This window comes from Loxodonta africana, chromosome 9 (genome assembly GCF_030014295.1).
Source record: "Loxodonta africana isolate mLoxAfr1 chromosome 9, mLoxAfr1.hap2, whole genome shotgun sequence".
NCBI classification, from domain to species: domain Eukaryota; kingdom Metazoa; phylum Chordata; class Mammalia; order Proboscidea; family Elephantidae; genus Loxodonta; species Loxodonta africana.
In genome coordinates, this window is record NC_087350.1 from 96765126 (window position 1) to 96778599 (window position 13474).

General features: G+C 38.3%; 1 protein-coding gene across 2 annotated transcripts in view; it reads left to right on the plus strand.

Annotated features, from left to right (window-relative positions):
• The window catches only part of MLLT3 (MLLT3 super elongation complex subunit), a 302423-nt gene that overhangs the window by 233685 nt on the left and 55264 nt on the right, over window positions 1–13474 (plus strand). The gene's annotated exons all lie outside the window — the stretch shown is intronic.

Consider the following 13474-nt stretch of genomic DNA (forward strand, 5'->3'; position numbering starts at 1 on the left):
CAGAGACTCCAGGGGCCGTGGCCTCAGGGGTTCCTCCAGTCTCAGGCAGACCATTAAGTATGGTCTTTTTACATGAATTTGAGTTCTGCTGCACACTTTTCTCCCACTCCGCCAGGGACTCTCTGCTGTGTTCCCTGTCAGGGCGGTTGTTTGTGGTAGCTGGACACCATATAGCTCCTCTGGTCTTGAGCTGATGGAATCTCTAGTTTATGTGGCCCTTTTGTCTGTTGGGCTAATATTTTCCCTGTGTCTTTGGTGTTCTTTATTCTCCTTTGCTCCAAGTGGGTTGGGATGAAATAATGCATATAAATGGCTGCTCACAAGCTTTTAAGAAATCCAGATGCCACTGACCAAAGTAGGATGTAGAATATTTTCTTAATAAACTTTGTTATGCCACTTGACCTAGATGTCCCCTGAAACCATGGTCCTCAGACCCTGCCCTCAGCTCCTCTGTCCCTCAAAGTGTATGGTTGTGTTCAGGGAACTTCTTAGCTTTTGGTTTATCAAACAAATTAATGATTTTTAATATCGTCAGATATCTAGCTACTTGGCAAGTCTTTCTAATAGAATCAAAATATCATAAATTTTCGTTTCTTTTTGTTTGAGTTGGATCTGAATGAGATCCACATCTTGCAATTTGTGAAAATGTCATTCAAGTTCATCTTATAGAATTTCTGTTTGGATTTTGTTTGTAGTATCTTGGTGGTGTATTTCCTGTAGATTAGTAGTCAGAGGCATGATCAGATTCAGGTCAAGTTGTTTTGTTTTGTTTTTGACAATACTATTGCTTGGGTAGAGTTGTGTTCTTTCATCAGGAGGCCTATATGGCAAGGTTCTCTTTTGGGGATGTTAGCACCCATTGATGCTCCATGCCTGTATGCATTAATTCATTAGGAGCTGGGAATTGGAAGGTGTTTTTACTCCATCATCCTTTCTTCATTTATTAGCTGGAACTCATTTATAAAGAGAGATTCCCCCATTCATTTCCGTTTTGTTTAACTAGTAGCACAATTTATATAGAAAAGATGTAAGTGTTTGATTCTTTCCCTTTATTTACCAGTTTGCAAAAGAATGAGTTTGTGCCCTAGCATCCTTCAAAAGTGACTAATTTTTAAAGCCTTGCTTTTAATGTTTTCTTTTTCAATCTGACCTTTCCACCTTCATCTTTATTTGCTCTCCCTCATTCTTTAGCCCCTGTGTGGTATAAACAGTTAACACACTCGGCTGCTAACTAAAAGGTTGGAGGTTCAAGTTCATTCAGAGGCACCTCAGGGAGAAAGGCCTGGCAGTCTATTCTAAAAAATTAGCCATTAAAATCTTCGGAGCACAGTTCTGGTCTGAAACACATGGGTTGCCATGAGTTGGAATCAGTGCAATGGCATCTGGTTATTTTACTTTAAACCCATTGCTGTGGTCGATTCTGACTCATAGCAACCCTATAAGACAGAGTAGAACAGCTTCACAATGTTTCCAAGGCTGTAATCTTTATGGAAACAGACTGCCACATCTTCTTCCCAAGGAACTACTGATGGGTTCGAACTGCTGACCTTTCAGTTAGCAGCCGAGCACTTTAACCACTGTGACACCAGGGCTCCTATTTTACTTTAGTCACCCTAAAATATTAGAAATCCTTGGTTTCTTGGCCGTTCCGTGCTATTTTATGCCCCAGTGATATACTCTTGGTCCTTTTTGACCTGGTTACCTTTCACCTTTTCTTTGAAGCTTTTCTGAATAATCTTCCTACCCTAATTAATTCCTCTCTCCTTTGTGCTCCCTCCATGAACAGTTTATGCATACTTGGACTATAGTAGTTATTCTGTCCTGTTAAACTGTTTCTTTCCTGATCAGTGGAGTGTTTTCAGGGCAGACATTGCCTCTTAAGTATCTGATTTCTCAAGTCTATGCATAGTGCCTGGCATTTACCGACACTCAACAAATGTTGAGTTAAATAGTGCAGAGATGTATTTATATTTGTATATATGTATTTATGTGTTATATATTTATAGTTAAGGGAGTCTAAACTATAAATACAGCTGAGTGATCTGGAGATGTGATTTTTGTGTCCTCCACTTTTTGGGGATGGAGTAAACAGGCCATAAAGAGGAGGGGGAGCTCACTCTATACACAGACACGTCTTGACCCTCTCAGCAGCACACAGTTCAGGGTATAAGCTGCCCTTTTGCAAATAAGTTTGTGTAACAATATCCTGGGATACATTGGAAGCCAAAGTAAGCAAGTCGTATAGACTGGATTGCGTTTTATCTGCCTTTGCCAAACCCACTGCCATCGAGTCAATTCTGACTCATAGTGACCCTATAACACAGAGTAGAACTGCCCCACAGAATTTCTAAGGAGCGCTTGGTGGATTCGAACTGCTGCCCTTTTGGTTAGTAGCTGTAGCACTTAACCACTACGCCACCAGGGTTTCCTTCTGCCTTTCCAGCCCTTACCTTTGTGCTGGAGCATGTAAGCTAGCCAAGGAGTGTGGAGTTCCTGAAAACTCCTACAGAAAGATTTTTTTTTTTTTCAATTTTTTATTGATTCCACCATGGGGAGTATTAAACCACAAAAATAACAAAGGGGAGGCAAGGACCACAAATTAATCTTTTATGGAGACAGCAGGGGGATGCCAGAGTCTAAAATCCAAAAACATTCGCTTCTGTATTTTAAAAAAGCAAATAGTTTTCAGAGAAATTTCAATAACAGGATGTTGAAGTGAAAGAAATTTCTGCCTCCCTATTTCCTATAGGGACTGTGCAGAGGCATGATAACATGAAGGTTATACGACCACCTTGTTTTTGCTGTCTTTGTGATCATAAAATATGATTATATTCCCTCTAATGTTTATATGTGCACTTGAAATTATTGGAACTGATAAAAGACCACTTGTAGACTGTATAAAGGGAACTGTTCCCTCCCCCGCAACTGTTTCCTCAAGTTGAATAATTATCAAGACAGATTATCTTTAAGTAATAACCTTAATTTGGTTGGTAAACATTTATTATGCCATCACATTTGGATATCTGCAATCATATGATTAAATGTTTATTTTATATGTAGAAGAATGAATGAGAAAATACAAAAGATTTAAGCTCCTAACCACCAGGGGAGTTAAACTGAAGTTATATCACTTATGCTGAGAGAAACAGGGCATAGGGGATATAGTTTGTTCCCCCCAGGAATTAGCATCTTACTTATTACTTCCTATCTTGGTACTTCTAGTCTCAAATATATATTTAATGATACCCATTGAAGCATTTCTGAAGGTAGTTTAACAAAAGACATGATTATTCTGTACAACAAAAATTGTAACCAAGTATAATTTATCACTTGTGGGAGTCGAGTCTATTAAAAGAAAAAAAAATTGAAGATAGCAACGATAAGTTTAAAAAAAAGGTTAGAAAAGAAAGTATCATCACAGCCATCTTCTATACACAGCTTTAGCGCATGTACTTTGAAATCTTATTAAGCCATCCTAAGACTTTTTTTTAAGACTTATGTAAATATAAATTGATGGATTCCCTCCTGTCTCTAGCTCTGGGAATGCCCTTAATAGAATATGCATGTTTCAGGGTCCTGTACAGCTGACTTTCTACCCAGCCCTATGGAACCCTACATGTGCTGGAACCAAAAGTTCAATTAATGGCATCCACTGATAATAGCACTCTCCATTAAACAATGTAGTTATTTATTCCCACACAGATATGCCAGTTCTACGTATAATTTACTTTGTCTTCTTGAGCTGCCCTTTGAAATCTTTTGTTCAGCTCTTTGACTGCATCATTTCTCCTTTTGTTTAGCTATTCAGTGTTCAAGAGCAAGTTTCAGAGTTTCTTCTGACATCCATTTTAGTCTTTCTTTCCTGTATTTTTAATGACCACTTGCTTTCTTCATGTGTGATGTCCTTGATGTCATTCCACAACTCGTCTGGTCTTTGGTCATTAGTGTTCAATGCATCAAATGTATTCCTGAGATGGTCTTTAAATTCAGGTGGGATATGCTGAAGGTTGTACTTTGGTTCTTGTGGACTTACTCTAATTTTCTTCAGTTGCAACTTGAAATTGCATATGAGCAATTGATGGTCTGTTCCACAGTCAGCCCCTGGCCTTATTCTGACTGATGATATATTGAGGTTTTCCATCATCTCTTTCCACAGATGTAGTCAATTTGATTCCTGTGTATTCCACCTGGCAAGGTCCACGTGTATAGTTACAACTTCTGTTGGCGAGAAACGGTATTTGCAATGAAGAGATCATTGGTCTTGCAAAATTCTGTCATTCAATCTCTGGCATCGTTTCTGTCACCAAGACCATCTTTTCCAACTACCGGTCCTTCTTCTTTGTCTCCAACTTTCACATTCCAATCAGCAGTAATTATCAATGCGTCCTGATTTATGTTTGATCAATTTCAGACTGCAGAAGTTGGTAAAAATCTTCAGTTTCTTCATCTTTGACTTTAGTGAAAGAATTGAAGAAAAAATTCAAGCCTCGAATTGTAATAATGAAGGATTCTATGGGAAATATATTAAAACAACACAGGAAGCATCAAAAGAAGATGGAAGGAATAGAGTCACTATACCAAATAGAATTGGTCAATGTTCAACCATTTCAGGAGGTAGCATATAATCAGGAACCGATGGTACTGAAGGAAGAAGTCCAAGCTGCACTGAAGGCATTGGTGAAAAACAAAGGGTCTAGGAATTGACAGAATACAAATTTAGATGTTTCAGCAAATGGATATAGTGCTGGAAGCACTTACTCATCTATGCCAAGATATTTGGGAAACAGCTACCTGGCCAACTGACTGGAAGAAATCCATATTTATACCTATTCCCAGGAAAGGTGATCCAGTGAAATGTGGAAATTATTGAAGAATATCATTAATATCACATGCAAGTAAAATTTTGCCAAAGATCATTTAAAAGTGGCTGCGGCATTATATCAACAGGGAACTGCCAGAAATTCAAGCCACATTCAGAAGAGGACGTGGAACCAGGGATATCATTACTGATATCAGATGGATCCTGGCTGAAAGCAGAGAACGCCAGAAAGATGTTTACCTGTGTTTTATTGACTATACAAAGGCATTCAACTCTGGGTCTTAATAAATTATGGATAACATTGTGAAGAATAGGAATTCCAGAACACTTAATTGTGCTCATGAGGAACCTGTACATAGATCAAGAGGCAGTCATTTGAAAGAACAAGAGGATACTGAATGGTTTAAAGTCAGGAAAGGTGTGTGTCAGGGTTGTGTCCTTTGACCATACCTATTCAATCTGTGTGCTGAACACATAACCAGAGAAGCTGGACTATGTGAAGAAGAATGGGGCATCAGGGTTGGAGGAAAATTCATTAACAACCTGCTTTATGCAGATGACACAACCTTGCTTACTGGAAGTGAAGAGGACTTGAAACACTGATGAAGATGAATGATCACAGCCTTTATCATGGATTAAACCTCAACATAAAGAAAACAAAAATCCTCACAACTGGACCAATAAGCAACATCATGAAAAAGGAAAAAAGATTGAAGTTGTTAAGGATTTCATTTTACTTGCATCCACAATCAACACCCGTGGAAGAAGCAATGAAGAAATCAAAAGATGCATTGCATTGGCCAGATCTGCTGCAAAAAAAAAGCCTCCTTGAAGTATTGAAAAGCAAAGATGTCACCTTGCCATGGTGTTTTCATTCACCTCATATGCATGTGAAAGCTGGACAATGAATAAGGAAGACCGAAGAAGGATTGATGCCTTTGAATTGTGGTTTTGGCGAAGAATATTGAATATATCGTGGACTGCCAAAAGAATGAATAAATCTGGCCTGGAAGAAGTACAACCAGAATGCAGCTTAGGAGCAAGGATGGTGAGACTACATCTCATATACTTTGGACATGTTATGTGGAGTGATCATTCCCTGGAGAAGGACATCGTGCTTGGTAAAGTTGAGGGCCAGCGAAAATGAGAAAGATCTTTAATAATGTGGATTGACACAATGGCTGCAACAATGGGCTCAAGCATAACAAAGATTGTTAGGCTGGCACAGGACTGGGTAGTGTTTCATTCTGTTGTACATAGGGTCGTTCTGAGTCAGAACTGACTTGACAGCACCTAACAACAACAACCTTTAATCACTTCAGTCAATTCAATGTTTTGTAAACCAATAATGTAATTGTTTCTATGAAAACTAAGTTGAATGCTACAAAAACCTGAAGGGTGGGGTCCCTTGAAACAATTTCCTCTCAAATTAGGTAGACAGAAAAAATCATAAGACTCTAGAAGGGCTCTGGTCTCTAACTGTTGCAAGTGTTTGGATTCTTGCTCATAGGTGGTGACCATAGATAATCTATTAAGGCTGCTGTTTATGTAAGACAGAATTTTCAGACCCCACTCAAAGAAAACTCCTCAATCCTACATCAAGAGATTGGCCGATTAATGTGTATTTATAAACTTTTAGTTTAACTACATATGTCTATCTGTGTATCTACCTCTATACATATCTTTGAGGTTTTTTTTGTTTTTAATCTTATATATTAATCCCTTTTATTAGCTGACAGACTTGCAGTCCCATCTATAGTGGATAAAAAGTGTATTATACTTTGCTTTAGTTATTGATTTCATGGTGCTCTTCTCACTGCCTACCTTACAGTTTAAGAATCTTCCACTTGACAGATCTCTGCTAGCCAAAAATCTTGACTGTTCTTCCCCCCTGATTCTGGCACTTTTTTTCTTGATCCTTGAGTTAGGATGGCCCTTGCTTTAGGAAATGTAGTCTCTCGCCGCTCCTTTCTTCCATTTTGTCATTTTATCAAAGATGATCTTACTCCTCTCACACTTCCTACATGCAGCATTTTCCAGATGAGTTTATAGATTCTGTCACTTTGGCATCATCTACTCCACCATTGTTTTTTCTTCAGCATTAGCATGCTTATATAAATGTACAGTAAACACAGAAATCCGCTTGTCACTGTTGTGTTTGGGCCCAGGAAGGCAGATGATATTTTGGTGAGGAACACAGACCATGTACTTTTGTAAGCCAAGTGAAAAACTAGTGTCCCAGAAAGAGTGCTGGGACCTGGGAAGGGCTCCAGATCTGGCAGTAGTGCTAGCTTTGTGGTCTGCAGCTAAACACTTAAACCTCTTTGAGTTTTAATTTCAGAATCTCTGAAATGCAAATAACATCTCACAAAATTGTTGCATAAATCAAATGAGTAACACACCGTACCTGGCAGGTAGTAGGCAGTCTGTAAATGTCTGCAGCATCTGAAGATTCTGAAACTTGTTTCCTTTTTTGTACTAAAATGGGAATCCTGGTAATGCCCTCCCCATGGATTGTTAGAGGGATTCAGTGCGGTAATACGTGTGTAAAGGGCTTCCAAACTTTTAAAATGTGACTCAAAAGCTGTTACAAAGGTGACTATCTGAAAGATAATAACTGAAAACGTGGCCTGTGTATAATAAGCACTGCATTCTTCTGGTTGATAGCTTTTGTTCTGCTTTAATATGAAATTGCTATTACAGATATACTTTTTTATATGTGTTAGTTAACTTCTGTCTAATATGTTTATAGTTCATCTTGTCTCCTGATTAGGATCGTGAATTTTGAAAGTGAAGACTCTGCTTTCTCAGACAGTAAGCCTGTGACTGCCCTGAGCACAGGGTCCTGTATTCTGCAGTATCGTTACCAAGGCTTCCACTGCACCCTCTTTACCTGGTGCTCTGCTTTCAGTACCTCTGTGGGCTTTTCAGCAGCCGAAAGCCTGTACAAACGCAGTGTGGGCAAGCATGTTTTAATCTATCTACGGGCACATAATGTGCCTCACAGGAAAGATTTATCTTGCTTTCATTGTGTGAGGTTGTGGACCGTGTCAGTAAGTCAAAGGAAAAGCTTTTAATTGTTACAGAAAGGACAGTTAAGAGATGTTTAACCTAAATTTCTTTCCTGAAGGCCAAATATCTTTCCAGAAGAGAAAGATGCCAGGTTTTTTCTGATTGGTTTATTACAGAAGAGTGAATGCGTAGCCAAGATCAAAAGGCAACAGGATTTTGCATTGATCCATAGCTGCATGTTTTAAAGTAGCTTTAGAAGTTACCCCATTAGTACCTTTTAAAGTAACCCATAAAATGCCACTTTACGTCTGGCATCGGATCTATTAATTTGACTATTATGAATATGTAGGAATATTTTTGAAAACTCCTGTGGTCTTGTAAAGCCTCCAGGCCTTTATTAGCTGAAAAATCTTGCCTTCTGCCAGGGCATGGAGCCAAGGCAAGATCCTCAAGTAGATAACATTTAGCATTTGAAATAATAATAATGAAAGAGAAGTCCACATGGAGCTTTCAAGTTGTTATCCATTTGAAATATCTAGTATGGAGTTGGAGGCTGAGGGATAAGATTAAGCAGATGTCAGATCTGTTTCAGCAGGATTCAGTGCTTAACCACCTTCCCTCCAAAGTATTTTATGCCCAGCATCATGGGAAGGGTAGTGACTAATTCATTTGGTCCATCTGTTGGGAGACACTACGGGCTGATTCTTCTAACTATTAGCTTCACAGGTGGTGACCAATGAACTTGGAGGAGATTATGGCCTTTCCTAGCTCTTCTGGGACATTTGCTTCACTTGCCTTTCTCTTACATGGGTCACCTTGACTGAAATCCTTGTTTTCCCACAAATCAGGGCACAGGTTCTGTAATGAGCCCATTAAAAAAAAATAAAAATAAAAAAAATTGAAATAGGCCAGGACTTTGTATCTACTCTGTCATTTTTCTCTGGAAACTTTATTGCTCCCAGCTCTTTTAGTGAAATTTTTTATTTTTCGTCTTTTCTAAGGAAGAAATTAAACTTTCCACGTTTGTTACAATTACATTATACAGCCAACGTCTAATGAATTTTGACTAAAGATGAGACCCAGCCAATAGTGACATCTCTCAGTGGGGGAGGGAAGTTGAGCTTAGTTCCATATTCTGAGGAGAGCAGTTCTTGCCTCCAGGTAGTAGATTACACCTAGACATGGTGCTAGCATCTTCTATGTGGAACCCCAAGTTTGCCTGTTTGGGGTATTATTAGGTTAGATGATCACCATCCAATAATTCTTTTTCCCCTTCACTACCACCCGAGGACATCATGAAAAACCAAAACCAAACCCATTGCCATCAAGTCAATTCAAACTGTAGGACAGAGTAGAACTGCCTCATAGGGTTTCCAAGGAGTAGCTGGTAGATTTGAACTGCTGACCTTTTGGTTAGCAGCCATAGCTCTTAGCCAGTGTGCCACCAGGGCTCCAAGGCATCATAATAGCCTTAAACTACTAATTAAACTCTTCAACTATTAATCACTAACTCAAGGACTAGGTCACCACTTGTGTCAATGTCTAATTTATCAGATAGGAGGAGCCATAGCTGGGTTTCTTAAAATTGCTCACCATTTTCCTGCTTTGCATAGCTGCCGTCTTGTTTTTGTTCAGAGAGCTGCTTTGTTGCCTCCTTGCCCTCAGGTGGCAAATTTCTGAAACCCTGACTCTGGGGGTGGCACTCTACCTTCACGCTGCAATCTCTCCTCCTTTGTATTTTAATGTATTTTTTATTGTCTCCTGGGTTTGATCTCTTCTCCTGCAGCCAGAAGCCGATATGGGAATCCAACCAGCACCTTGCTGTGTGCTTTGGTGAAAATTCTATGAATTGCGTATGAGTCATTTACCACACCTGGAAAGAAGCAGGGATGGTGGCACTGAATGATTTGATAAGAGTTTTTGTGAAAAATAATTAAAAATGACTGTGAATAGTTTTTAGATGTGAAGATTTACAGGAATGATGACTCTTAATAATCAATGATGAGATGCTTTCAGGAAAAGCATTGGATAATAAGAACCAATTTCTTACATGTTTAAAAATTAATAATGTCAGTTACAAATATATCTCATGGTTATCACTTTTTCTTGTTACTTTAATTTTCTGTGATCTTAAAGTATATTTGCCTGTTCCTGTTAAGTAATTGGTGCTTTAAAAAAAAAAAAAAAAGAGATTGACTAATAATTACAATCTTTAGTTACTGGCCTTTTCATAGCAAATAACTTGAAACATGCAGACCTCTGTTTAACTGTATATAGTTGAGTAATTTGATAATTGAGGGGAAATCTTTCTAGCAAGGTCCACTGAAGATAATTTAATGCCACAGTTAAAGACAGTGTTACAAAATGAGTAATATGGGTATTTAGCCTTGAAAATGCAACAATCAACATAAAATGATGAAGTGAGCATAGTCTTCCATGAATAGTCCTCACAAATTCTTAGATTCCAAAAACAGCAGATTGGTAAGCCCTATATTCTTTACTAATAAAACTCTAGGATTCGATTTGAAATATGCAGTCAATGAGAATTAGAAAGAGATTGTGGCTATTGGTAGGTATTACATTGGGCGAATCTGCTGCAAAAGAACTCTTCAAGATGTTGAAAAGCAAAGATGGCACTTTGAGGACTAAGGTACGCTGACTCAAGCCATGGTATTTTCAGTCACCTCAAATTGCATGCAAAAGCCGGACAATGAATAAGGAAGCCTGAAGAAGAATTGATGCCTTTGAATTACAGTGTTGGCAAAGAATATTGAATATTCCATAGACTGCCAGAAGAACAAACAAATCTGTCTTGGGAGGATAGCCAGAATGCTCCTTAGAAGTGAGGATGGCAAAGATTCGTCTCGTATACTTTGGACATATTATCAGAGGGATCTCTCTCTGGAGGACATCATGCTTGAGAAAGTACAGGGTCAGTGAGAGAGAGGAAGACCCTCAATGAGATGGACTGACACAGTTGCTGCAATGATGCATAGCAACAATTGTGAGGATGGCGCAGGGCCAGGCAAAGTTTCATTCTGTTTTCCGTAGGGTCGCTATGAGCCAGAACTGACTCAGTGTCACCTAACAGCAACAGGTTATTATACTTAACTAATCTAATTTCCTCATTTATAAAGTTGACTAGAGAATACAATGACTCATCACTTTTTAAATAATACCTCAGCATAAGATGGCGGAGATATGCAAGACCAGATGATTCTTGAGCTAGGTGGGTTTGTATTGGCTGTACTTGTATATTCAAAGATTCTTATCAGGCTGCAGAAAGATTGCTTGTAAAGGGTGACAGAGCTTTGCATTCTGTCCTGTTCTATTTGTTATTATTACAGAGAGCTTCATAAAGATATGGAAGGCATGCTTACCAGTGACCCAAAGGTGGGAGGGATAGTGTATTCCATGTAATCCTAGAGTTATGATTAAAAATTCTTATCAAGTTGAAGTACTAGGTAAAACCCAAGAAAGTAAAAATTGGCAGAGATAATTATAAGGTCTTTCATTTAAAATCAGATAATTATTTGGATTAGTAAAGGATAAGGGAGGTCAGCCTAAGCCACAGTTCCTGTGGGGGGGGGGCGGCGGTAGTGATCTTGGGAGTTTTAGTGGATCATCAGCTTAAATGAGCCAGTTGAATCTAAGCTTATATTAATAGAAATATTGTGTCATAAACATGGAAAATTACAGTTCTGGTACCTTCCGCCCCAGTCCTAGTATATCAGGGTCTTGGGTTTGTTCTGTGTGCCACATTTTAAAGATGCTGATAAAATAGAAATGAAGCACAGAGGTCAGTCACTGGCCTCTGAAGGGTCTGAGAACCACCAGGCGTGGTTTAAGGAAATGAGATTGGGAAGAGACATAGTAATTATCTTTATTTTTGAAGTAGTGTTCCTGGAGATGTCTCAGAGTGTCCTGACCAACAGTAGATTCTGCTTCTTGGCAACTCGGGGAACTTAAGCAGGATAAGGCAGCATGGGGGAGACCTGGGGTGAGCAGGATGGATGATAACTATCCTGTAAGGATTGCTCCCACCTACAAGTCTGATGATTTTTGTGGCAAGCTGCCATCAGTATGCCCCTCCTTAGGCTGCCCATTGGTTTCCACGTATGTTTGTCCTTTTGCTGCTATTTGCTAACTTTAAACTTAATAGTACTTGGGCTTATATTGTACATCGGAGTAGCAGAATGAGAGAAATATAAGAACAGACATATACTACAATCTTAACTCTCACAAAGTTGCATGATTTCTAGTTGTCTAGATGTCTGTCCATCACGTACTTGTCTTTCTTCAGGTACCTTTAAGTTAAGAGAGCTCCAGTATTTGATAGGACAAAGAATTATATCCTTTTTTTTTTTTTTTTAACCCTACTTTGTTTTAGGAAAAACGGTATAGTTTATGGAAATAATGCAGATATGCAACAACATAAGATTAAATTGAAAAGAAGTAGATATGGAAAGTAGGTCAGAAGACAGATACAGGATTATTTTCATAGGTTGGTACATTTTTTTTTTCCATGACAATGAAAGTGGTCAATAATTAGATGGATAGATGGAACAGACCAATTATTCCATGCGTTTTAGGCTCTTCTCTGATTCTTTTAGGTGCACTTTATGCTGCTCCTTGGTACAGCTTGATGTGTTCTGGTCACTTGACTTATGGTAATAATTTTCTCTACTCACTCTCCCTCCAAAATAAATACGGAGAGAATCAACACCATTCCCCCTGTAAGGTCTATCTTATTTACCACTTATATTTGTCTTATCTGCAGGAACCTGTTCTGCTTCCTTCTCTTCTTCTTCCTCCTATTTTTCCCTTTCTTAGAAATTAGTCCAGGACCTTCTACACAGAGATGATTAATCATCTAGATGTGAGTTTATTTCTATGGAATGATTGGCCATTATTAATTGGCTTGCTTTTTACAAAATCTTCTGTCTAAATCCCTAGGAGATACATAGGGTCATGCAAGAAACCCGGCAGTATCATTATCTAGCAAACCACTGTCCAAAGTAGTCATTAGGGAACAGTTCTATGTCTTGATATGGTAGTCATTACATGGGTTTATATATCTGTGTAAAATTGACCAAGCTGTCCACCTAAGGTTTGTGCACTTCACTGCAGATAATTTACACCTTAATTTAATCTACAAAATAATTTGACTGAATATTAAGGGAAGGAAATTATTTCTTCAACTTTTTAACTTTAATTTTTCCCTCCTACATAAATATTTTGGAGAGATTTTTGTTTTTATGTTTGAATAGTGGCAATTAATTTGCCAGGATTCTGGGTATATGTGAAATACTGATGCAAAAGGCAGTTAAACTTTAAACCATAAACTAGACTATAAAGGGTGTGAGGGTAGGGATCATATCTGGATTATCCAGTATTGTTTTCCTGTTATACTAACACATTTCCAGACATATGGTAGGCATCCAAGAATGAGTCAATGAAAGACACATACAATTTTTATGTACAACTTGCCAATATGTTTTACATAAACAAATCAATTTATGATACTTTGGGATTGATACTTTTATCTGATCTTTGTATACTTATATCCCCATTTTTATTTTACATTAATGCTTTTTTCTTTTTCAGTATAGATCTTAGACTGAGTAAGAAGGTTTTAAGTTT